General features: G+C 41.9%; 1 protein-coding gene across 48 annotated transcripts in view; it reads left to right on the top strand.

Annotated features, from left to right (window-relative positions):
- Positions 1 to 27,607, top strand: part of ZBTB20 (zinc finger and BTB domain containing 20) — a 473,003-nt gene that overhangs the window by 286,995 nt on the left and 158,401 nt on the right. For 47 of the 48 annotated variants that reach the window (XM_086882894.1, XM_086882871.1, XM_086882906.1 and 44 more), the window contains one exon: positions 24,863 to 24,959. The gene's annotated coding sequence lies outside the window, so the exon portion shown is untranslated. Of the gene's footprint in view, positions 1 to 2,222; positions 2,594 to 24,862; positions 24,960 to 27,607 lie in introns of those variants that run through there. The other variant, XM_086882908.1, reaches the window with a different exon arrangement.

Consider the following 27,607-nt stretch of genomic DNA (forward strand, 5'->3'; position numbering starts at 1 on the left):
GTAGTCTGCACTGACAAGCAGACAGTTGGAATTTGCTGAGATTTTGATCACAATTGCGTGATCTGTTCACTGCATGTTTTTTTGTTTAGTCTAATTTTCAGAAACTTCATAGGCTTTTTATTTTTTTTTTTTCAGAGAATATTTCATTTGGTTATCTGTTCCCTGTGTTTACAAGTACAGCCATCCTTAATGCTTAATGATTCTAAATAATAAGAATGCCAGAGTGCTTAATTTAATGTCTGCTATTGATCTCTGGACTGTTTAGCAAATGTCTTACTAAACACAGAGGGCCATATACCACCCCCACTTCTATCTATGTAAATCTCCTAAAGCCAGCAAAGTTATTGGGAACCTAAGGTCAGTTGATCGGCCTCCTAATTGTGTTTCCTGCTTAGAAATGTTAAAGGTTTTCCTCATCACAGACAAGAATTATTATTTCAAATTCTGTTCCATTATTCTTTGTGTGCCTCTCTGCTCTCTGAGCACTCAGCTCTCTGGACACCTCTCACTAATAAGGTTTCACTTGCAAGAGCTCACATTTGTCTCAGCTTTCTTCAGTGTTTCTGGCAATGCTGGTAAATATGAAGGTAGTGAGAGAAGCTAATGCTGAGCTGATTTGTAAATGAGCAAAGCATTTCTTAGTGAGGTCAGTTCAGCTGACAGCTTCTCTCTGTCACCCAGCACCCTTCCAGCATAAAGACCTCTCTGATATCAGCTCATGTGAACTGGATGGTCAGATTTACAGTTTTCCAATTAATCTGGTGAGATCAGAGTCTCCCATCCTTCCCACAGCTCTCCCACTGCTGTGTCAGTGGTGTCACTTCTACTGCTCTGTCTTAAGAAATCTCTTGGAAATGCCTCCTTCTTTTATTTTATTAAGATCACTTTGGTATTGTAGAGCTACAAGTGCTTTAAAAGTCTCTTCTCCTAAAGATCTGAACCTAAAGAAGCTGTGATTTCCTATAAATTTTGCATTAAAGGCTCTTGGCTTTTATTTTCAGCCATACTTCAATGTTAAGCTTGTCTCTGCCTTACCCACCTGCACTGTAGACTGACTGTTGCTAGCAAAATCTATGACAGCATTACTTTGCCAGCAAGAGCACACAGATGTAAAACTAATTAGTTTAAAAAACATGTTTTCATTTCTGTCTTGTGAATACAGTGGTCCTCAAGAATTCAACAGATTAGGAATTTTTCTGAGACTTGGTAAGCCGAATTTTGGGGTGGGCACTACGTTCTTTCAGGACTGCATCTCTGTCTCAGATGGTGAAGTACCCTAAAACAGAATTGCCATTTGAGATTGCCAAGCCATTTTCAGTTATCTCATGGTCTTTCAGTCTTTAGTCCCACTTCTCATCTCAAGTAGGTCCTCACCTGCTGTACTCTGCTTTCCCAGTCATGACCCAAAACCCAGCACCGCCAAGCACCTCAGTTCCCATCAGCAATCTCTCATCTTTTACTGCTGTGCACGTGAGGCAGGTTTAATAAGCTTGCTAATAATGACTTGTAGCATACTGGTTTCTCGTAGACTCGGGCCATCCCCCATTCTAGGTCTCCAAATGTGCTTGATAAATTATTTGAATTACTCTTTCAATTGCCATCTGTAGTTCCTCATAAAGAGACTGCTATTTGCCGTGCGTTGTGCCAAATCACGCAATAGTTTTTTTGCAAAGCCAGGGACTGTACTGAAATCACCAAACTCGTGTCACTTGTGAGCTGCAGTACAATAACATTTTAGCTTTAAGTAGGTTACAGTTGCAGTCTTGCGAGATGAGAATGAAGACCTTGGAACTCTGACCCGTAAATCTCAAAAATTGTGGGAAGGTATAAGAGAAGAGAATTTCATGTACCTCAAGTTTTTTAATACATATATAAAATTACTTTTATAAATATGAACCGTAAGATGCATAAAACGTCAGTGTTATGCATAAATAAACATAGAAACATAAGCATACAGATCTACACTCACACATACATATGTTGTGACCTTCTCGTCCTTCCCCTTGCCTTGAACTTCCTCCTTGAACGTGTCCTAGCGGTGGAGTGACGATCATCAGATCTAAAGATTTCTAAAGAAATTTAGTGCTGCCTGAAACCTTGGAATAGTGACGTCTGTTGAATTTTGGACAGTTTTGTTTGTCTACTGGGAAATCGCATGAACTTCCCAATATAATTTTTTTCTTTTTTTTCAAGTTTGCATTGCCCTCCTCCTCCTCCTCCCCACCCAAGGGAGGGTAGCTTCAGGAGAAATGGCTGCTTTCTTGCTTTCTGGTGTGGTGTAAAGTTTTCCGTCGAGAGACAATAATGTACATTCCTCTGGCAGGACGGGATGGATTTTTTTGTTTCTCTTGCTGTTGTTTATTTATAAGACATTTCCTCTTGCTTAGTGGAAGTTTGATCGTAAGAGGCTCCAGTGATTTTCCTTCCCACCTCTCCCCTCCCTAATTTCTCTGCCTCGGCACTCGCTCTGGAACAGAGCGAACTCAAAAAGCCCATCGGCGCAGGGCGCGCTTCGCAGCCAAGCCCTGCCACTCTCCAGAGACTGTGAGGTGATTCTCCTTCGTCACTGCTTGGACCAGGAACCACAGCCCTGGTGAGTGGTGAGCTCCCAGAATTTGATGTGTCAAGGCTTCTATTCTCGGGGCCGCCGCGGCGAAGCAGGAAATAAAGGGGTTTTTTTGTTGTTGTTGTGTTTTCCCTTTTTTATTTTTTTTTTTTTTAAAAAAAAAAAAAAGAAAAAAAATATGAGAGCAGAATCGGCGACAAGCGCAGAAGGAACAGGGAGGTCGGAGCGCAGCGGCTGCCGAGCGGAGCCCGGCGGAGCGGAGCGGGGGCTGCTGCGCCGCCCCGGTGTCGCCCCGGTGTCCCCCCGGCCACCAGCGGGGGTCAGGCCGGGCAGCGGCGGGGGCGGGAGGGGCGGTGCGGCCGGGGGGACACGGGGCGGGGGAGTGGAGGCGGCGGGGAAGGCGGGGGGGGGGAATGTTAATCCTTCGCTTGGAGTTTCTGTCTGGCAAGTTTTCATGCCTCTGTGTTCTGAGCATTTACATTATGCTCTGAATACCTGATTGCCCAGCCAAGCAGAAAAGAAACTCTACAGTGGATGCATAGTAAAAGAAAATGCTACTGTGGAAGCCACCTCTGGGAATAGGAAGAACTAGTTGGTTTATAGGCTGCTGGTCCATTTGAGGGAGCGGGAAAGGTTGGAATTTTTTATTTTTTTATTATTTTTTTTTTTCTCTTTTTTAACTCTCTCGCTTCCCTTCTGTTTTCTTTGTGTCTGTATGGGGAACTGGGAAGAACTGGGAATCAGGAAAAAAAATGTACTTTGTAGAACTTCATATACAATATCTTGGATGCCAAAGAACTGAGTGTCTCAGCCAACATCAAGGTACTTAGAATTATTTTCAGCTGTTGGATAGGGAAGACAAGGCATAGAAAGCTGCAATGATTTGCTCACGGCTGCATGGGAAAGGCAGCAAAAAAGAAGTAGGGTGAGGGATGAGCACCTCTAGCTCCAGGCCCAGATTGTCTCCTTTTGTCCTCTCCTGCCCCGCTGAACATATCACCTCTGTTAATATTTTTCTGCTGTAATGCTTAAGAAGGCCAGGGCAATGTGTGGGCTGTTCCATTCGTCCTTCATCATCTTCCATATTATCTGACTTGAAGAAATGAATCACTTCTTGACTAACATTTTCTACTTCTACAAAGTAGGCTTATAAGAAACAGAGGGTAGCAGTCAAAATATTTGTATTTTGAGTTACTACCCTGTCCTTTGAAACATGTCTCTGGCAAAAGACCAAGATCTTTAATGGAACCAACATATCTCACACAGGGTATTAACTAGGCAGCATTCTTCTCACCCTTCCCTTGCTTTTGAGTAGCATTTATTCAGCAGGTGTTTCAACAACAAGCTTGTCCCTGTGATACCCAGGAAGGCAGCCCCTTTTTGAATACTGCTGGTCACCTTTGATATACAGAGAGCTCCAGTCACCTTTTCCCTGGTTTCATGCCCATTCTAAGTCCTAAGAACTGTTCGTATAGGCTGGTGGTGAGCAGTCCTCCACTGATGTCAGAGGCTTTGACACTGACTTCAGAACTGAGCTCAGTGTCAAGTCACGTCCAACCTGTATTCAGGTACTCGCTATTTCTTATAACCAGTAAGTTAATTCATATAGGATATGATGGCTTTACTCCCCGGCAATTTTTGCATATATTTTTGTTGGTTTCAATCCATGTGGTGTTGTCAGTGCCTCCCCATGCTTCAGTTTCAGCCCAAAGTTTTACTAAGCCTGAAAACTTCAAGTGGAAGACAGACAGAATCTCAGAGTTCTATCTGGTTTTGCGTTAGAACCGTAAAGAATTGTGAACTCCTCTTTTTTAATGCACAAACCCCCAAGTTGACTGCAGGCATTTTTCAGCATTGAGCAGCAAGGGTTAGCTGTTTCATTCCCTGGTGCTGCAGACCTCTCTCTGAACTTAAACTAAATCACCAGCTCTCAACAAAACCCGCAATTAAGTTGGCTGATCCCTTCAGTAAAGCGTATTACATACACATAGAAATAACCTTTACATACATCAAAGCCTCAATCCAAATGGTCCCAGCTTTTGACTAAATTGATGTTAAGATCCCAACTTGGCTGTTGCATCACCTTTCTGCAGTGTACTCAAAGCAGCTGACAGATCAGAACATCCCAAACTTTCAGGCAGTTCACATCACAGATAGAAACATAATGGATTTTTTTCTCTTCTCTGAATGGGCTATACTGAACGCCCACACACACTTTTGGGTCTGATCTTTGAAGCTTATCTCTGATTTACTTTCTCCCTCCAGGCAGTGTAAGTCTGAAAGACATAAGTACTTCTGAAATGGAAAGTTCTCAAAGCACAGTGCTAAATGTCTGAAACTTCAAACTTCTGCCTGTATAACACTTGTTCTCTGGATATACTGAAGTCAAGGGCTGTCACTCTGGCATCTTTCACTAAGAAGGAAAAACAATGTTTAATCTCTTTTTTAAGAGTCTCTGTGTTGCTCCAAACGTCTCCATGTTTAAATTATTTCATTTATTTATTTATTCTCCCAAGTCTCTCTGGTAGCAAAGGAACTTATCTTTGCTGGTACTTATTTATAGCAATGTGGAAAAATTAATCAGTCTTTCTTATTATGGTATAAGCTGCTTATTGACGATAGGCCAAAGTTATAATAGTTTGTCTATAGTCTAAAATCATTAGGGTGAAAATCTGCATTTTCAAATCGTATTCTAACCCTCTGTTTTAACACTTTAGGATGGCAAGGTGATAAATTGTCTCATTAGTAGTATCTACTTCTTTATCTACTGCACAATAGTTTATTGTAGGTGCTTAAAAAAAAAAAGGAAATTAATATTTATGGTCATTCTTTTATACATTCACTGATTGTTTCTAGCAGTAGCCATTTTAGTTACAGCATCCCTTCCAACTAGTAATCTCAAAGTGCTCTGCATGCACTGCCAAGTTAAACCTCCTTCTTTTAGCCATAGATAAAGTGGGAAAGTTGTCTTTCTTTGCCTGATGCAAGCAAGGAAAAAATGGTATTCCTTCCCTCATGTTCAAACCACCAGTTTATGCTATTGGGGAAGAGAATATATATTTATGTAGTAGAATGAAAACTACTGTTTTCTGCACAACAATTGTTTGACGTGATGTGCTTGTTGTTCTGTGAGTGTTAACTGCATCAGACAAGAACAAAGCACAGAAAAAGATGTAATGATAAAGGTAGGCAGATTCATAGGTACTGGGATGCTTCAGAAGTACAAGAATTTAAGCAGTATCCAGAGACAATTTTTTGCAATAAAAGTACATAAAAGCAACTGCCTTGTTTTGAGTACATTTCCCGTTTTAAGGTATTCTCAGTTTGTTTTCTTATTTTATACTGTAAGCCTCTCTTTTCCAAAAGTTGAACAACAGCTTGTTTTCCTGAGTAACAACATTGAAACAGTACTAATTTGCTTTCCTGTAATTTCTTCCTGTAAAAGAAAAGAAAGTGAAACTTGATTTTGAATTAAGTCATATGACGAGGAAAGTTAGGAAAGTAAAAGGGATTGCAAGTTACTGAGGTAAAGCAGCCACTAACCACAGATATCTAATTATCAGCTGCAGTCAATCCTCACCTCAAGGATAAAGAAACAGCAAGGTTTATGAACGGTAAGATGAAGGGGTTTTCTTCCTGTCCTGGGCTGAGAAAGGGAATGTATGGGTAACATAATGAGAATGGAGAGAAATGGGAAAGGCTTTAGGATACCCAAATCTGTATCCCAGATGCATCATTATGATCTTTGCCTCTGTCTATTTCTCAGTTACCCATCTGAAAAGTGGAATTTTTTTTCCTGCCCTCACAGGGCTACTGATCAGCTTTAGCCAGACTCAGGCATGCTTAAAAAATAAAAGTGCCTGTAAATACAGCATGTAGATCCCCCCCATCGCTGCCTTGCTTGTTTTTTCATCTTTGCAAGCTTCAAGTTCCTGGAACCGAGGCGAGTTCCAGAGCTAGCATGGGTCTGTGCTGCTGGCAAAACAAAGCAGGTGCAAATTACGGTGGAAATGAAATAGCTGGTGCTTTGAGGCGGTGGAGTGCCCAGTTCACCTCAGGGTATATGTCTGAGTTCACAAAACATGACTATCACGCATACCCTGATTCATTAGAAGCGTTATCCGGCAAACAAGAAGCCTAATCATATTTTAGTGGGAACATTCTTATGATAAACTCTGCTTTAGTGAAACTCTGCGTATAGTGCAATTTCTTCTGGCCGTGTATATTACACAGTGAAGAAAAGCTACCCCGCTGCGTATCAGAAGGCTGTAATTTCATTTAGGGGTTCTATTGACATCATAAACTGCAAGAGCAGAGCTCAAGTGGCTATTTAAGTCATAGGAACTTCAGAGTGAAATTACTGCCTGGCAGCAACTGGCCCTCCCCACACGGGCCCCCATGTACGCACTTCATGTTTTCATCCCTCTGCCTATAAATAATAAATCTCTTCGGTGACTTCAGAAGAGAGTATTTCCAAAACAGTGGCGTTATCTGCCACCCTCTCTGTCAGCGGCGCCTTCCCGGCAGGGCGGGCAGGGAAGGAGAGGCAGCCCCAAGCCAAGGTGGAGATGCCTGGGGAGAGCAGGTGCTGCACCCCAGCTCCACAGGCAGCCAGAGGTGAACACCCCCGTGCCTGCTGGCCATCAGAGCTGACATAGCTGACCCTTCCCTCTCCGAAGCTGTAGATACCCCCCTGGCAGGTGTGAGGATAAATGCTCTGTGCCACCTGCGATCCACAAGGCTACAGCACATCTCCTGTTTATTCCCTGCTGGAATTGCTGCCCACAGCCCCAGGCAGCGCCGCTGCTGGGGGAGCAGGAGAGGGGATGAGTGAGGGGAGAGGGCTTGGCACTGCCCCAGGCAGGCTGGGAGAGCAGGGCTGACCTTCCCCGTGGTGGGACCTGCTGCACCTGAGTGGGGAAAAAAAATCCCCCTTTTCTATTTTAGCGTTTAAATAATGCGCGGGCAGCAGTCGCGTTGACAGAAGTTTGTATCTTTCATCCATATGGACTTATCTCAAGAAAAGAGTGAAGCCAGGGAGCATTTGCTTTTTATCAGGAAAGCAAGGTTAACCATTCATTAGAGCTTGTCAAGAAACCTCAAATTTTAAGCCAGGCACTGGAAAAAAACTTGCAGTAGGACAATGGATAAGTTTTGTGTGCAGATACCCAGCATAGGCATTTTAGTTCATCTGTCTGAAAACCAATGCATCTCAAGTTCACGTAAATGTTTAATTTCCCTTATCCTCATCTTTTTTTCCAGGTAGTAGGAAATAACTATTTTTTGTACTCACTTTTTTCAAGACCTGGGGGTACAAGATAGGTGTTAAATTACCAGTGGGAACAGGATTAATATTTATGTATTTTCTCTGAACTGGTTTGGCCCTTCTTACATTTCATTTAACAGAATGATGGTTTACAATGTTAAATTATAAAAAGTGTTCTGTTATAATATTAGTATTTCCATTTTTTATAAAGGAAAATTTATTTTGCTGTTGAACCTAGCTTTTTCACTGGAAAAGCAATTAAATCATTGCCTCTACTTCTTAAATGTCACCATCTTGTGATTCCTGAGACCATGGTATAGCTTAAGGGAAACAGGAGCTTCGAAATTAAATAAACAAGGTTTATACAGTTATCAGACATGGCAGTCTGCAGTAGCAGGGCAGACTTTCTGCTCTGGAGGTAAGCTGTTCGCACTTGCATTTCGTCTGACTTTGAGCACTAGTGAGTCTGGATAGGCAGCTATCCTGGAGAATATGCTTTCTGTGTTCTCCATGAGTCTGCAAGAGCAGCTTACACATTGTTTGCACACGTTGCAAACAAAAGTGAATTTTGGACTCCATGCTGCTGGCTCTGGGGATACGGCTGCAGGTGTCAGTAGCATCTGTGCTCTTTCTGCTGCGGTCCTGAGAAGCTCTAGCCAGGTCTTTTTGTGCCATTCCTCACCCCCTTCCCTTTGCTTTAGGGACTTCTGGAACTTGTTATGACTAAAGTTACTATGCTGGCTGTGTGCATGCTCCAAGTAAAAAAAAAAAAATGAAGTCCACAAACTGTGGATAACAGCAGATCCCACAGTACAGTGAAATCAAAATAGGATGTTGTATGCCAAGACACAAAGTTCTCATGGTCCTTATCTCTGTATGAAATAACTGGAAGTGGTTACAGTTTCCTTCATTTAGTATGACTGAATGTATTGAGGGCTGAGTATCTTCAGTGAGATATCAACTGCCTGATGGCATGCATCCTAATTTCAGGACGTGATGTCCTGGCATGAAGATAGAGTAGCCTATTGTCCCAGTGAGTCTTGAGTGCCTGAAATCTAAAGCTATGTTACTGTGTTGGTATCTGTCCAACAAAGATGTGTGTTCTACTTGTACCATGTGGAAAAATGAATAAAATATCTAAAGTTAAAAAACAATTCATAAACACCATATGCACATACATACTGCATGCACAACTTCTCTTTGAAAATATTACAATGGGACACCCTTCCAGATTCTGGTTGTAAAAGACTGTAACAATTTCTTCTACAGGTTTTTAGTCAAAAAATACTGCAACAGTCTGTTTTCTTTCAAATCAGCAAAAGTATAGTAGAATAGAAACTGTTCTTTAAAATGAAATATTGATCTGTCTGTCTAACATACAGTTCTTCTAAAGCTGCCACCCTCTTAACTTGTAGGTGCCAAAAACTAATTCACACTTGGGTATACTGAGGCAGAAACTGGTGAGGTGACTAATCTAACACCGTGTCCTCATGGAGCCCATCTGGCTCTGAGCTGCCTGCCATAGCTGCTGTGATTAACTCTCCAGAAGGGCTGCCGGAGCCTGTGTGTGGTGTGTGAGTGGAGGGCTCTGCAGGTCCCCAGTGATCTTGTGGCTGCAACTCGCTCTCGGGACCCAGAGCCTCTCAGAGCAATGATACCTGTCCCGAGGGCAGAGCTGGGGCTGGTCTCAGCTCTGAAGCACCAAACTTACTGTTGCACATGTCTTCTGGGGAAGGCATAATCATTTCTTTTGAATGTCTAGCTCAACAAAAAACAACAAAACAACCCAAACAAAAAACCACAAAGAGAGGCTTGAGTGCTCTTCTAGTCCTGTCTCCCGTTTGCTATAGAGCAAGCCCATCGTTTGTTTTGCTGGCATACTGCTGCACTGTCTTTGTAAAACTGGAGAGAAGCTGTGGCACTAGGTTAGAAATTAGATAGATGACACTGCTGCAGCAGGGAAAGAGCAGAAAATATCTGACATGCTTTTTCTTCCCAAACCTAACATCTGCACGAGGGTTTAATATTAGATGGGATCACTGAGGAAAATTGTGGTTGGAAAATTTTACTTTTTAATGACTTAAAATGACCTGTGATGTATTAGGCTCAGCAGTGTCACTCTGTAGCATGACTTCATTGTGAGATGTCCTGCTACCAATAGAATAAGGGGTGCTGATGGTATCACTTCATCCCTATTGCTGCTTTCAGTGTGTGGTACCCTGCCATGCAGCTACAGCTGCTTTTACTTTAAAAATATTAGTAGTCTAATATTATGTCAGTGGGACTTGCTGCTCCATAAAATGACTGCTCTGTAGAGCAAAGATACAAGTACAAGAGCAAGCTGAGTCATTGGCTGTATTTTGATGTTTTCACATACTTTTGTGGGGAAAAGATGTATACTTGACAGGAGGAAGGTTAATTCTTCTCTGTCAGTCAGTGCAAGGCAGAAGGTTTAGTGAGATCAGATGGGCTTGAATGAATTTTGTAATTCTGAGCGTATCTAGGAAATAGAACTGAATGATGTATAGAGAACTTCTCTGTCAGTGTGGAAAATTAGAGATTTGAACAAGATGAGTTTAATACTGAAATGAAATGAGAAGAAGTTTGTGATTAATAGGGCCTGGCAGAGACAGCATACTTATATATAATTTTGGAGACTTAGGAAATGATCTTTGGGTAGATGTGGGTCTGAGGGTTTAAGAGGAAAGGGGAAGAGTGGGCCCACAGGAATCAGAGTTGTTTCATCTCTTTTCAGGGAAAGACCTAAAAGTTTACCATAGCAGGCATAAAATGGAAGAGGTAAATCTTCCATTTCAGAAATGCAGAGCATCTTTTAAAATACTTTAAAAGGTTGAAAAGATAAATTAGGAATGAAGTATGTGTTGAGCTGAAACAGGATTTTGGTTTATCTCATCTTTATTCCTGTTTCTGAAGTAACTACCATCAGTTGTTTCAGGGCAAGATGTTTTCCTTCTGGATACTTTCCTTCCAACTGAGCAGTACTGAATTCTGGACATGGAGGCTAGGTTTTCTTACCCCTGTGACAATAACCCTGTATCCCGAGAAATCACTTTGTTACAGTCATTTATAAATGGCAAGACAAAATTTGCCTTGTCTTACATGACTATTGATGCAGCTCATAATCATTAAAATTACTCATTGGCCTGTGAGGAAAACATAAAGAAAATTATTTTGTGGAAACTAACAGAAAAGGGTAAGATTCACAGCTCACTCATCTTCATTCTAGGCAAACAATTAGCTGTTTTATTATATTCTAAGGGACTTTAGAAATTTGGGTTGTATTCTCCTCCCAGGACATGGTGAGGTTCTATATATTTTACCTTGTACACTCCTATTTTGAAATTTTCCTTCAGAGTGAGAATTATTTCTCCTGTGAACACCTTTATATTTCTTCCCTGTGTAAGAGAAAAGCCATGTTCCCATACTGGTGTTTTCTGACTTACAATTATCCATGTAAAGTCAGCAAACATGGAGTAATTACTTCTAATGCAGACTTTGCAATAAGCAGGTTTTATTAGAAGTGGGGAAAGTGCAACTCTGGTCTTTGCATGTCTTTCTCCAGAGTCTCATCCTAGTGCACTTTCCTTTAGGTGGCACTCCCACATTAACTTCTGTATGACCCGAACAGCTGTTTGTGATCTATCATCTGTCTCCTGAAATATGATGGAGAGACTTAGAAATTATATTAATTGTGGTGTCCACATCCTCTCTTCATTAAAAGTTGAAAATTGCTGCTCAAATATTTCATAATCAAAAATTAATCCCAGTCTACCTGTTCCAAATCATATATTACGCCCTCTGGGAATGAATCCCAAATCCCCATTACAATTTGGATGCTCTCTCCTCTGGGTATTGATTACAAATTCTGGTTATTGTTCACATACTTTGTCATAGGGGGAATTAATCTCAAGTCCCTATCTACTGTTCTGGGACTGAAAGCTATCTATAATTAAGATTTTTCTATTAAATGGATATTGACAATGAGCTTTCTCGTCTGCATTTTTGGGGTTATCTTCTGGCAAGGAAACTCTGTCTGAGCTCATGGAGAGATTCTTCATGCTGAGTATTCTGCCCACTGATTTTCATGCCACTGGGGTGCAGACGTTTTGCAGGAGCCGGTGGCATAATCGGACTGTTCTCCAGTGTTGATGTTGGGTAAGGAGAGGCAAACATTTTCACAAGGGCTCAGCAAAGTGGAGCAAATAAACAGATGAATAAAACCAGAAGAGTTGCATCAGAAATGTAGAGAAAGATGCAAGCGTGCAATTGTGAAGTACTCTACAATTGCAAACCAGTTGCCTTGCGAAATCATAACAATCTTAGATATGTAGAAGGGAGGAATAATTTGCTCTCCTTTTCAGCAGTGGATAGAATAAGAATGAAAATACTGTGGTGTAAGGTAGCAGGATAAAAATACCAGAGAAACAATGTATTTTTGATAGGTGAATCTGTGTTCCATCTGATTAATTTCAGCAACTTTGAGTACAAAACTAACTGGTGTTATTTCCACATAGATTCAGTTATTTTCCATAGAATGATGCAAAGCACATACTAAAAAATAAGTCTTCAGTTCCATAGCTGTGTCTATCCCTGTTTCTTCAGGGGCAGAAAATTGGATCAGAACAGGCCTGTTTTTCAGGGAATCTGGACTCTGGACCTAGGTTTTGGTGTTTCAGACCCACCGCTGCTGCTAATAGACATGGTGTTTCCAGTGGCAACAGTTGTCTCATGCATTCTTTCACACTTTAGAAAAGATCCCCGTTTCCTTTTTTCCCTCTCTTCTTTAGCAGTGGGCAGCCCTGCAACCTTTTGATCATACCGACTTTGTTCGTTACATGACTGAACTCAGCTATGCCAAACATCCTTTTAGAAAGTTTGACATTTGTGCCATTTGAAAAAAGGGAGGGAGAGAGGAGGAGAGAGGGGGAAGAATGAATCCTGGCGGCTTCCTCCTGCCCTTTTGATTAAGAGTGCAGTAAGTCAGCTGAAGAGGTGGGACTTTTAACAAGGAGGGGGGGGTGCAAGCTGGTTGTGATCTGTGATGTATGCACAGGCATGCACACGGAGGAAAGGAAAGAAAAAGAAGACAGACAATCAGAAATTACTACTAGAAATTAACTAATTGATGGAAAGTTCATGGTGGCAATCAAAGAGACAAGATGAGACAAAGGAAGATGGCCTGTGGCACTATCCTAAACTTGGTGAGGGAGGTTGAACTTAGGGATTTCCAAGGTATCCTTAAGACCTACTTCTGTAGCACATTTATTCCTATTCATTACTTAGCAATGGTGTTTTCTGTGCATATTGTATTCTACTTTTTTCTGTTCTACAATAAATTTTGTGCAGTCATTAATACTTCCAGTTCTTCTAAATTTTTGCCCACTTATGTTATCCCAATCTTCAAGATGGTGCAGAGTTTATGGAATTGTAACAACTGTTCGTATGTTGGCATGCAAAGGGAGCAGTCACACGGCTTATTGTGAATTGTAATGTTTGCAAAAGAAGGCAGGGCTTTGCATAAGTTCATAGCAACTTCATAGCTTGGGCACTTGGGCCTCTCCGTGTGCTTCAGGCATCATCCCAACCAAAGCTCAACTTCAGTCTTCAAACTGCTAGTCTTCTGCTAAGGTACATGAAGGCTTTTGTAAAAGGGAAATGCTGAGGTTTTTTTACATCTTCCTTCAGTTTAATCAGTGCTAGCCTTTGCTGAAGATGTGATACTGGACTGAGTGAAATGCTGGGTTAGTGTTTCATGATAGTTCTTCAATTACTATTTTTAAAAAGGAAGGGAAGGAAAGTAGAAAGGAAAAGCGCTGTATGAGGAGAAATAACAGGCCAGAATAGGCAGTAACTTTAGACAGGCTCTTTTAAAAGTCACAAAGAAACAGTACCAACTGTTTTAAAGTTTGCAATGATGTGTAAAGTAGTTCTCTGTGTGAAAATCGATATTGATTTTCTTCTGCTTTGTTTGTGTAGAAATTGTTCTCAGAATAGAAAGGCTTTGACATTTTTCCTTCTCCTGTGCTTACTAAGTCATTTGTGTCTTCCCCTCCGACACACACATGTGCTGTCTTCTCCCTGGCTGTTGGCAAAGGACGGCTACTTGCAGCTTCATCCAGATCATTTGTAGAGCTGCAAGTAATGGGTAATGGTGTTGGAGACCCTGCTGCAACGCTGGTGGTCGTGGGATCGGTGGTGGAAGGACCTGCTTCAGGTGGTGACAAGAGTGGATAACACCAATGGCTGTCATAGTCCCTGATGCAGTTAATTGCCAGATGTGCCAACCAAAAGAAGTGTACTGGCTTTGGAAAACCAAAGACTGCTCTGTCGTGAGGAGCTGGAGGTTGCCTTCACAGTCCTTGCAGTTGTTTCCACTTGGCTTCACACACAGAGAGACAGCTTTGTTTTTCGATTTCTTTTTTTCCCCACTTTGGCAAAGGTTGCCACAAGTAATCTGACTGGTAAGATGATGGGAAAACAAGCACATCTTGATCACTGCACATGTTAGTTCCTGTTCTTATGGTAAGATTCTATAGATGCTGTGGTGAGCAAAGCCTTGTGTGTCCAGAGAGAGAGGGAACTTAGGAGAACAGTTTTCAGTGAAGAATATGGACTTTCCTGCAGCAATAATCATAGAACTATATAATGGTTTGAAGGTCTGGGTTTGAAGGGATCTTTAGATCACCTAATTCCAGCACTTCTGCCATGGGCAGGGACACTTTCTACTGGACTAGGCTGCTCAAAACCCCATCCAGCCTGGTTTTGAACGCTTTCAGGAACGTTGTGAGATGTCCACAACATCTCTAGGCAACCTGTGCCACTGCCTTAGCAGCCTCATCACAGAGAATTCTTCCTCATATCCAATTTAAATCTATGTTCTTTCAGTTTAAGGCCATTACCTTTTGCCCTATTAGTTTATGTCCTTGCAAAAAGTCCCTTACCATCTCTTTTGTCAGCCCCTTTTAGGTACCGAAAGGCTGCTCTGAGGTCTCCACAGAGACCTTCCTCTTCTCTGGGCTGAACCACCCCAGCTCTCTCAGTCTGCCATCACAGAAGTGCTCCAGCCCTCTGAGCATCTTCATGGCCCTCCTCCTGACAGACTCCAACAGACTGGAAAACCACAGAGTGCTGCTGCTTGGCTTTCCTTAGAGCACTCCCTCTGCCTGTCAGGGTGCTGTCAGCTTCCCCAGATTTTCCTGCAGCTTTCATTTCCCAGTCACTGGTGTCAGAGAGCTGTGCTTCTGAGGGGGAAGGAGGCAGCCAGCGAGGGGCTGGGTGTGTTGGTGCTCACCCCACTTGCTGTCATTGCATTGAAGACAAATCCTATAGGATAGCCCGGGGCAGTGGGGGCAGTAGAACCTTGCAGGAATCCTTAACTGTGGGAAAGAGGGAGAAAATGGCTCATGGGGCCCCACCTACAAGTGGCTTTGTGCAGGGGGACTCATTGAAGCTGTATTTTTAACACAGTTGGGTATAAATGACCCATTTTTACCTCTGCATACATCATCTGCATCATCCCTTCACTTCCTTCCTCTTTAAGTGATGTGTTATGCATAGATTTGTCATTTACACTCCAACTGCATTTTGCATTATTACATTTTAATGATATTTGAAGTTCTTGCATACATATTTGAGTTCCTGATATAAATGAAAAAAGAGAAATAATCAGCATACTTGGTTTATCTGATGGCATAAAAATGTTCTATCATAACTTTGGCAATTTGTTGAGTAAGATCAAGCACAAGATCAAATATAAGAGAGGATCCAAATACATCTGTCTATCTCAATGTCTCTAAAGTTAGGGTTGTTTAAAGTCAACAGCTGAATTGTGCACTTTCACACCATGTATACCTCAGATAAAAAAATATTTGCCAACTCACTGTCCCTTAAGTTTTGTAACTTGTGATTTAGGTTAAAATTAAACAGAGGTCTGAGTGGTCCTTGACTCTCGCTGGTTTTTTGTAAATGAACATCTCGCATATTGGCTTTGTTTGAGGATGCTCTGCGTGATCCAGAGGGTCTAACCTCCTCCATCCCATATCTCATGCCGACTTACAATCTGTTATAATCTATTAGGAATCTTGAGGCTTGAGGGCAGAATTTTGTGGAGGGATAAAAGATGCTTTCATGTTGGTGCTACAGGATATAATTTTTTCCCCCCCTTTCTTTTAAATTCTTTCTCTCATTCTCCATTTCATGAAAATTCATTAATCTGTGACATTTAAAGACTCTGTCTGAGAGGTGTCTGGAGCAGCGGCCGGCTGCATACATCAATAGTTTCTCAGAGTCTGGCACTCTGTCAATATTTGGGGGCCTCAGTAACAGCACTTAAATGCACTGCCTGCCAGCCGTCATGCTCTTAGCGTGTCTGTAAGAGTCTGAATGAGGGGATATTAGCACGACGAGTCCTTTCACAACTGGCAACACTTTAGAGACAAACTGCTTGGTAGGTATCTCTCCTCTTCCCTCCCCTCCTGTTTTCTGGCATGTCTGCTTTGTTTATCTGATGTGATTTATGTATTTACACACAAATATGCATCCTGTGAGGAGGCATCGTAAATCCTGAGGCTAGAGGTGGTATTATGGCATTATCTGTATAACAATAGAAATGGGCTGAAGCTGGATTTGGACCCAGAACCAGATTAAGGTTGGGTTGACTTCTGGGCCAGTTGAGTCAGGAACAGAGTTTTGTTTGGATTTCATGGTGCCAAAATCTTTTGAGTTCAGTTCCAAATAATGAGGATCTTGGACTAAAATATTACAGGAAGTGCTACTGTGGCAGTATTTCAACCAGCTCCAAACCAGAAGTGGAAAACAAGCCATTTCAAGACTTGGGTTCTATTCAAATCAAAACTGTTACAGCAGGTTCAGAATCCAGACCTTCTGTTCCTTTTTTAATCCTATCCCACTGCATAAATTGGATTCACAGCTGAATATTACTCTGGATTATCCATGAAACCTCCCTTTTCAGAGTTAAGAAAACCAGGGAAGCAAAATGCAACATTTTATTTGTTTCTCTGGTGGAACGGGAAGTACAGTAAAATAAATTTGAATGTGCAGATGTTTATTGATATCCTTCTTGTCCCTTTTGTTTGGTTGGAACATTATGGCTAGAGAGCAGTCTCCGTATTTCATGATACAGCCATGTTTATTTTCTCTTTACCCGTTGTGCTTCACCTCGTGCTTATTATGTTGCTGGATATGGCTCTGAGACCAGGTTGTCTAGAGAAGTGAAAGGCCACAGCATCTGGAAGTTTGCAGTGGCTTTTGAGAGCTGAATTGTGGACAGAAATCAAGCCTCTGATTGAAGGAGTTTCAGACATGAAACTCTGTCTGAATCTTTCCGTTTCTAAGTCTCCTTAGAATACTATTTTTTCAACCAATTTTATGCCATATAAATCAGAGGGAGGTGTAGGGATGGAGGCAAAGTAAGCCCCCCCTTATGAACATTTTCCTGACTGAATTTTGGGACCAGATTCTTAGACAAATATATCTGAATCGGAAGCTCTCTGAAACCACTCCCTTATCATTCCTACTTTGCAAGTCTAGTAACACCAGCCAGTGCTCCTTAGCTGTGACCTCCAGCACATCCTTCAGTGCAAGCTTGAGTTGACACCTTCTTCATCCTCTTCCAGTAATGTTTAAAAACCCTTTTTCCACCAAACTTCCACTGGTAGCACCTGCAAAAATCTGTCACAACAACAAAATAGACAAAATTATTGTGTTAGAGCTACCTTGCAAGAGTAAGTTGGCAACAAAAATAGCTAACTACCATTTCTCCATCATTTCTTTGCTTGTTTTAGCACTCTGCTAAACAAATCTGCTGCCTTTATCTTGATTTTTCCCTTACTCCAACTACAGCTGCATCTGATCTTCATTTTCCTGTTTGTGTCCCAGTGCACCTGCATTTACAGAGTTATTGTCACCTGCTGGAAAAAAAGGAAAACCCTGTGAAAGTTTACAAATGTCTCTGCAGAGGCAGTGAGTAACAAGGGATGCGTTTATCCCTCCTTCAGGCCGAGCAGCAGTGAGAAAAGAAACAGGCTCAAGGCTTCTGCGAATGCTGGAGATGCATCTGGCTAGATGGCAGCAATGGCCAATAAGTACAGTCAATCGACAGGGAGAATAGTTTATATTTAATGATAATAATTGCTGCTTTAGCATGGTGTGGGGGCATGTGTATGCTGAGGGGAATGGCAAGTGCTGCCCTTGGGCAGAGCAGGACTGCCATAGTGCAGAAAGCCCGGCCGGCTCGGGCTGTTCCCTCTCGCAGCAGCCGGGGCTGAGGTGCAGCCTCGGGGCTGGGAAATGGCACTGGGGTCTCCTAGGGCTGAGCAGCAGCCCCAGGGATGGAGAAAACTTGCTCCATTAAAGCTGTCGTGGGACTCCAGGACACTGGGGGCACCCGTGATCAGGCCCCTACAGTAGGAATTCTCGTCCCATGTGCTCCACAGCTCCTTCCTTCGCAGTCTGCACTTTGCACTGCCTTTCACAGTCTCAGCAGAGGAACACACGAGCTTAGTGGAACCCACGCACCTTTTGTACCCAGGGAGTACATCTCAAGGCATAATGGGGCACATTTGAATTCCGTCCCCAGTGTTTTAAAAACGTGACTGACTTTATTGTCAGTGACAGCCACGTATGCTCTGAGAAAACTCCCCACCCCCAGCCCCGAGTGCTCTACGTGGAAGTTGAGGAGTTCATAGTTTTGCAGTCCTTTCTGTTTCTGTGGTGTTTATTTTCCAACGAGCTCCAGTTGTCTTTCAACTAGGTAAGCTGGCCTCGTGAGATGCATGGGGTCCCCAAAAGAGAGGCAGGCACACCTCTTCCCTGCAGTCCCACAGGCTGTTTCCACTTCTCTGCAGATACTGAACTTGCATTTCCCATTCCTGCTGGTGACAACTGTGTGCCTAAAGCCCTGCACAGGGAATTTGAAGGCTGCCTGTGAGGTTTTCCACTTTCTCCAGCTCTTTCAATCCAGCTAGTCTTCCTTCTCTGGAGGGAGGAGAGGATTTGTCCCCAAATAATGGGGGTACAAAAGTGCTGAGGGGATCTTGGGTTTCAGGCTTCATTCATTACATGTCCCTGTTGGTTCCTGGTAACTGTAAACGAGATGCTTTCTTCGAGTGCTGAAATTGATGAAGCAGGAAAAATCCAGGCTTGCTGTCCGTTCATATTTTACATCTATTAATAAGTAATTAATTAAAAAAGAAGCTGATGTTCCCATGATGGGCTGCTAAATATATGCAAGTGAAACTATTGGCATTAAAAAGAGATTTGACTGCAATTGAGGAGTTATTTATATTTTAGTAAATAATATAGGCCCCAATTGAGATGAGCAGTCTGTTGTTTTAGGCGCTGCACAGACCCACTGCAAGAAAGTGCATGTAACCCCAACAAGCTGACAGGCTGCAGAGACAAAGTGTGTGCAGAGAGACAACCATAAGGAATTAAATAATAACTCACCTTGGGTACAAAGACAGAGCCTGAATAAAGAAGGGAATGCAGATCCCCTGCTTCCCTGTTCTTTCATTAAGTCGAGAGCTGGTTGACTCACAATTCAGCCCTTAGATTTAAATGTGGGTAAAACTGTTGAATAAAATTTTTCACTTGCTGAAAGCTGCTCACCTCAGATATGGGTTAGCCAAAATTATGCAAAAATAAAAAAATAATAATAAACTAAGAAGAAAATTAAAAGTTTTGGACAGCCAGAAGATTTTGTTTTGATATTTCTAAACAAGGTTTCTGGTTTTGTTTTGATATTTCTAAACAAGGTTTCTGGTTTTGTTTTGAGACTTAGTCAATTTTAATCGAAATATATTGAACACAAACTAAAAGCTAACCCATTTCATTAAAAACATAGGTGATTTTAGTTAGGGTTTTTTTTTTTTTTTCCTTTCCATGTTCTCAGTTTGGTCAGTTAGCCAAATAAATCAGTTATTTGCACAACTGTGATTCTAATTAGAATGCTGGGCCCTGGGGACTTGGGCTATATATTTCAATACTGTACATATTTATAATAGCAAGTACCCTGCCTGGTACTTCATATATAATAATAGCAAGCAGTGAAGTGCACTGGGGAGATGGGGGCACTAGGGAAGACCCAGTGCCTTTTAGCTCTTCAGATTTTTACTTTCAGTGGTAGTTATATTATGGAGGGCATTGCTTACAAGATAAAATTTGCATTTATTTGAGCAACTCACAAATGGGATTCACTGCAAAGCTATCATTAAAGGGAAATAATGCAGAAGAAGGAACAAAGGATACGTTCTCAGCCAAGGCTGACGTGTAGACACTTTAAGAGACCCTTGATGCCATAGGAAAAACACTGTCTTCTCACTCTACCATGACCTCCCAAAATCCTGAAAACCAAGCAGTTAGGTATAAGGGCTGCTCATAAAGTGCTCTCACTGTTCAGCTGTATTTTTGTCTATTTGCAGTGTTTCTGCCTTGCAAACAGTGCAGTCATTTCTCTGATCATTCCTGTCTAGAAGCAGTTTCCTCTGTTCCAGTTCAAAGCTGCAGAGCCCATTTTCTGTGAATTACTTCCAAGGAGGAAGACTCTGGCATCAGGTATTCCTGATGTGCTTTTTGCTTGTGTAAGTGTTGCCACTCTACACCGGGTAGCTGGTAGGAACTGAAGGAATCACTTGAAGTTTGGCTGCATGTTACTCTTCCTCATCTTGTTCTGATATGGTTTAGTGTTTTCTCCATTTACATGTGTCCATTTACATGAGCAATAAACCCACAATTTTATTCAGCCTTATAACCACATTGGGGACACTCTAATAGGGGAGGGTGAGATGTTTTCTTCCCAGCACAGCCTGTGTGGTATTCATCCTGCTCCTTTCTCGCAGTAGGGCCCACAGACTGAGCTCTGGTACCCAGGGCACTCTGCCACCCTGTGTGCAGTGCCTCATGCTGTGATTTGGCAGTGGTGATTTCTCTGCAGTGTGCAGGGCCAATGCTGCTTTTGGTGCTGCTCCAGTCCCAGCTGGAGGGCTCAGGTGTACTTCTCATATGATCTTCATGTAATGAGACAGACTTCTTCCTATGAACCTGTAGTGGGTGTGTGGGGAAGGAATATGCCTTAGGATTGCTAGGCCTTGACTGCCAAGTCAAAATTTACAGAACTTACAGAATTTTCTGAGTTGGGAGGGACCCACAAGGATCATTGAGTCCAGCTTTTAAGTGAATGGCCCACACAGGGATTAAACCCACAATCTAGGTTTTATTAGCACTATGCTCTAACCAGCTGAGCTAATCTCAGGGTCAAGTCCCTGAAGATTAGGATCTGGCTTTCTAGTGGAGAATTCTTTGGGTTTCTCTTGCCTTCACTGAAGAATTGTCCCTGTACAATGCACCAGTCTTGATCTGATAGTTTAGCTGCAGAATGACATTCAACTAGGGAGCCATGGATAAAATCCAAGAGAGGAGACTTGACCCTCCCTGACTCCCCACTTTGATGAGGCTGGCTTTATGCAGACTTTTGCAAACTTCTTCTGACATCTGTGAGGGCTTCATGTTACTTTGTCCTTACCTTAGAAGTCTGGGGCATTACGGGACAAAACAAGGGTCTGCTCCAAGCTGTCAGATTTCATTCTCCATTACCTCCCAGCTGCCCCATTTAGTACTATCTGATGGTGAATAAAGCACTGAAACAAGTTGTCAGGAGATGTGGTGGGTGCCCCATCCCTAGAAGTATTCAAGGTCAGGTTGGACAGCTCTGAGCAAGCTGATCTGGTTGAAGAGAGAGGTCCCTGCTCATTGCAGGAGGGTTGGACTAGATGACCTCTAAAGGTTCCTTCCAACTGAGACAATTCTGTGATTCTGATTCTCTGGTAGGTACCACGGGATTCAAGATAAGTGAGAATGTGGTAGGAAAAAAAAGGTAGATAAGATGGGTGGGACTAGAAACTTGACATGGGGAGCTGAAAGTAGGTTGCAGTGTACAGGAGGGTGGGCAGACATTTTTCCTGAGTATATATCACAGAATCATGCATAAAGGGATCTGCCTCCTCTAGTCTTTCTTTGTTCAGGAATTCTGCTGTTGGATTCCAGTGGTCCTAGCACTCAACCGAAACATTCCCATGAGAAAGAAACACGGGTCCTTCTGCTGATGCTGCCAGTGCCCTAGGGTAGAAAACTGGAGAAGTGAATTTTTTATTTCTGGTTGTTGCTGTTCTCTTTGTGCACTTACTGCTACTGTACCAAGCAAACGTTTGTCTAGACCAGGGCTCAGGGTTACTTATTATCCTCATAATCCATTTCCTTTTGCCAACAGCAGTGGCTTATGTGGCTAAGTCAGAAGGGAATGCTCCCATCACAGGCAGCCTCTTTTCTATGATCTTCATTAAGCTTTGGGCCATTAACTCAAGATGCGTGATTATTTTGTTTGTTCAAACAGCAAGACAAGCAGAGTCTCCTCTGAGTGTTTCTTTCAAGCAAACCAGCATGACTGAAAACTGGGAGCTTGCCAGAAAACGTTACGTGAAATAGTAGTGGCAGGTTCATCTTAGTGTGGGCGGAGAGGGAGCGATGTACCCTCTCTTTTACTACTTCAAACATGCAGTGTCCATATGCCATAGTTGAGTTGGTTTATGGATGGAGTATGAAGGATACTACTCCATCTCCTCCATGCAAACACTGTGTGAGTGCTGTGGAATATAGAATCTTAGGGATACGAGTATCAGCTGTTGCTGCAGTCCAAACACACAGCATCAATATTCAGTATGCTATAGACAGTACCGTTTTCCTCCTTTATATTTAGTGTTAGTACACAGAGCCAAATACTAAAAGGGGGGTGGGTGGGTCACATGATGAAATTAATACCATTAATTATTTAGAAACAATCAAAGGAAATACAAGACATCTGGCTTTAAGCCCAAACAACTCATGGCACTGCTGTTGCCTTGTAACCTCATCAGCTCTCAGTCCAGTCATCTCTCTTCTTTCATTATGAACACAGGAGATGCTTCCCCCTACCCCCCCCCTTCCCCACCCCTCTTTCCTGCCTTATTTCTGGCAGCTTGGAACACAGATCACAAGACTGAACTATATATTTTGCTGATTTTGTGTATAAACCCTGATAAGTTCTGTGGTGAAAAGGCATCCCCCTACATCCCCATGCAATACAGTAGTGTTTGATTAGCAGTGTGTGGAGCAGCCATAGGTCACCTTTTTCTCCTCATCCTGATATTGGGGAGTAGCTGCTGTAGGAGGAAAAGGCAGTGTTGCTGCTGTAGTGCTAAAAGTCGTCAAGCACACGTGTTGCAGTAGGCTGTGCACAACATACAGTGAGAGACGGTTCCTGCCCTGAAGAAGGGAGGGACTGCGCAGGCAAAAAACTGGAGCAGAACAAACATCACAGCAAATGGAGGAGCTGTGCCCATGATTTTGCAAGAGGACTGAGGCAGACCCAGTCCACTGGCCTTGGCATTCACCTCCCCCTGGCTGAGGCCAGTGGCCTTATCCTTGGTAGCTGTTGCCAGACGTTTTCCCATCAGAATGATTTTTCAGTGGAAATTCTTTTACTTGAAATGAAATTTTTCTTGGGGAATAACTGTTTTACACAAGAAAGTCAAATAAATATTTGCCAACTGCTGGTTCTTAAAGACTCATTACTTCTTTCCCCCCCCCCCCCCTTTATCCAGGTAGTTGAAGAAAAAATTCTGTTTTAGTTATCTGAGAGGTGTATTTTTCTGGGAAGACTTTCTCATGAGGGAAAAAGACCCACTTCACTGATTATTGCAACTCAAGAATAGAACATTTGGGGTCCCTTTCACTCAAGTGATTATATCATCATGATAAGATAGTTCCATTTTCTCTTCAGCTCAGTCTTTCTTAGTGTAGATTATTTAATACAGTTTAATTATGAGGTTCTCATCTGCCATAGGCAAATTAGTATATACAACTTCCTGAAATTATTTTATTGGGGCAAAGCAAAGTTCTTGCTGGTCATTCTACTCTTCAGTGCATTGGTGAATGTGGGCCCATTTTGATGACTCAAATGCTGATGTATTGAAGTCATTCTCATTACATCTTTGTCTGTGGAGAAGCACTGGCTTTCATTTTCTTGCTTTTAATCTGAAAAGCATGGATTCACTGACTGTTCTCCTAATGGTTGTTGAGAGTTGCTTTGAAGAACTCTTATTTTATGAAAAGGCACTGAGACTTCTGTCACAGTAAGCATCTCCTGACAGTCTTTTACCTACTCTTGACTACTATTTTGAAGATGCACATTCCCAATTATCTGTGAAAAAGTATTGAAATATGCTCTCTTGGTTCTGGGAAGCTTGCTTTAGACTAGTGCTCTCTATTATTTGTAGTATTCCATAGCCTTCTCTTGTCCTCAGGAAACGATGGCATCAGTTGAACATATTGGGTGTGATTTTGTGAAGTATGCAGTTACCCACATTCGGTTCCTTCTGCATTCAGTGTGTGTTAACACTGCCTTCAACAAAGGCAAAGTTAGGCCTAGGCAGAAGGCTTTAAAAACTGAAAAATGAAACCCACCTCTTGCACCCTGGGCTATTTGCAGGCAAGAACATATGTTATGAGTGCTTCTGCTGCTTTTCACGGTGCTTGTTAAAGGTGCTTAGACTCTCCTCTGAGTATTGGAGTAGTTAATTCTGATGCTATGATAGATTAGTTTATTTTATGTTGCCCTTTTAAGTTTATAATGTAAAGGTATTTTATCTCCTGGAACTAAATGCAAACAAAAATTCTAATAAACAAAAAACCAAACAAACAAACAAAAGAAAAATCAAACAAAAAACAACAAACAACAACCAAACAAACCACAACCACTTGTATTAAGCTATTCCAATGTTTTGTTTATTTGTGTCCTTATACTTAAGCCAGTACATTTTATTTTGTTTTCCTCAGACGTAGTCATTAAGTACAGTTTCTTGTTTTCATAAAACTTACCATTTTATTTTCCTTTTTTCTTCTCTCCCTTTTCTTTTCCCTTTCCTGACATCTGCATCGCGTGTTGATGTCAAGAGCAGCAGTGGTTGGCAGTTTTCCTCAACTTCGCGAGAGAGAGATTTGGTTGGAATGAAACCTTGCTCTGCGTACAGCCTGCTTGAGATGCAGCATTGAAAGGTATAATCTCATTTTCTGTCTTGAAAGCAGAGATGAAAACCACAAACAGGTAGAAATCTTGGTGCCAAACCACCTGTTGAGTCACAGCCGAAAAGCCTTTGGCAGTACTTTCCTCGCTGTATCCAGTTGGAACGGTTACATGGCTGATTCCCATAATATCTGTCTGTACCTGTGAGTTTGGTAAAGAGGCTAATTCATTGGAGAAGATTGGGATTGAAATTCAGTTAGAGTTAGCATGGCAAAGAATCTTCTGCTATTAGTCTTGCTTTTTGCCCGGAGTAGCATACATCACTCGTATAACTCAGTTCAGCATTGAAAATACCAATCCTGCAGTCACATGCTGTGTATTAGAGAGAAAAATGAGATTTGTTGAAACAGCTTTGTGTGGAGTCCAGATCTGCAATAGCATGATATCCTAGAGGTCAGAATTGAGGTGACTGGATGAAACTGTGAAGACAAAAGTTGTGAAATACCCTGCCGGCAGCATCAGTACTTCATCTTTTGAGGGTATTACAATTCAGAAAATCACTTGAAATCAAGTTAAAATGCTATCCTTGGACTACTGCACATATGCTCCCTGTGACATTACGCATTACAGAAACAGCCACTGTGTGTTAATATGGCATTACAATTTTGGACTCCACCCACAAAAATTAATAACGTTCTTCAAATAAGAGTGATGTAGGATGCTGACACATTTAAGCCCATATGTTCTTGGACTTGTGTCCTCCTGTGCATGAGAGAATTAGAAATCCCAGAATTTTTCTCATTTCCTGTAAAGCCATGCTGGTAAAGTAGTAGAATGTAAGTGATGGCAGGCTGGCAGGGTTTTGAGCATGGATAGCTGAACAGTAGAGCCATATTTTATACCTTTACATGCTCTTATGTACTCTATTCTGTTAGTGGTACTAGTTAACTTCCATTGATTTGCACAAGCATAATTTAGAACAGATTTGGGCCATGCTATTTATATTGGTGCAGATTGCTTCATGTTTGTGAAGCAATTATTTCCTGTGGATCTGTAGCATTGTCCAGTGTTGAAAAATGCTTTCATATGTATATATGACTGGTTAAAACATGAAATGTGTTTTGAAGCAACATGACAAAGAGCAGTAAAATCTGGACAGTAACTGAGCTGTACTTGGCTGACCATATAAGGTCTAATTAATGCAGTTACTGTGCTCTGAAGTCCCTCCAAGGCTGAATAAGACATGCTGTGGCCTTGTAAAAGATGCAGTTTTTCCCTGAATTTTCTAAAGATTTCTGTTACAGATGCTACAATGACATGAGGACAGTGTAATCTGTATCTTTAGTAGCAGTAACAATGCAGAGTGTGAAGTATATCCCCAAAATCTGAAGGTGTGAATGCTAACCCATCAGTGAGCTGTGTGAGAATTCTATAGAGTAAAACCTAATTCTGTGCTGAAGAGGAACACTGTGAACACCCAGCATAAAACAGAAGATGTTCTGTTCTCTACTGCACTATCTTGAGCCAAACTTGGGATCTAAAAGCCAAGCGAGGTTCTTTCATCACCAGTCATAAGGATGCTGTAAGTCAGATTGTCCCCTCAGGCTATATTTTGACAATGTAGTAAATCGAGCTTTGGGAACTTTCTACCAGATCGAGAACTCTGTCACCTCAAAATGCAAAGCACGGATCCATTATAAATTCTCTGATGCAGTTTTAAAAATATATTTTGATGTGTTGACTTCTACCAGCAAGCTCTGTGCCTTATCTGATACCTTTTGTTCCTTGCTGCGAGCGTTAACACATGTAAGGGCTGGCAGAAATGGCATCTCGTGCCCTCACATGATCCAGGTGAAGTCTGTGCTGTGGAGTTACCCATTAGTGCAGTCTGTTAAAGTTTCAGTGATAAAGCACCATCAGCTCAGTTACTTCCCTGCATTTTGTTGTCTTTCCATTCTTCCCTTAGTCTTGGAAGGTGGCACAGGCATCAGGAAGTACAAAACTTGATCTATGTTACAAATGGAATCAGAAAATGTCTTGGATTTTGTGTATGTGAACCAGCAGTTCCGATCCAGCGAACTGTGTTGAGAAGAGTGAAAAAAACTTAAGTGCTGTTTCTTGCACAAAATGAAGACAGAGCACTACAGGAAAAGTACATGGCCAAATTCCTTTTTCCCTAAACTCTAGAGAAACCAATGAACAGGCAAAACCAGAGTTTTGATTTGAGGATGAGTTTGGCCAGCATTAAAATTTGCCCAAAATTCTTATTGTTTTCTTCTGCCTTCCTCTCTTTTGCTTTTCTCTGTTGTGTGATGAATGTATCATGTCCACGTCTTGTGACTGTAGCTTTGTGTTTAAAGCCACATTAGCACAAAGAATGTCTTTACTAAATTGTATTTCAGAATTCTTCCAGGAGTCTGCAGTTTGAAAAGGCAGAGCTGCTTGCAAAATCTTCAGTTTCAGAAATGTTCTGTATTTGAATGTATATGGGTTTCCTTGACCTTTGTATGCTAAAATGATTCTCAATCTGAGGATCTTGGTCTCTTGGAAAGAAGAAAAGGGGAAGAGGAGGGAAGAACTTTATAGTGAGATTTTTTTACACTGCTGTGTTTGCAACTTACTGTTTCCTGGAGTTTTTGAGAAGTTTTCAATTTGTTTTTCTTCCCTCTCTAACCTAATT

Source organism: Cyanistes caeruleus, chromosome 3 (genome assembly GCF_971803275.1).
Source record: "Cyanistes caeruleus chromosome 3, bCyaCae1.hap1.1, whole genome shotgun sequence".
NCBI lineage: Eukaryota > Metazoa > Chordata > Aves > Passeriformes > Paridae > Cyanistes > Cyanistes caeruleus.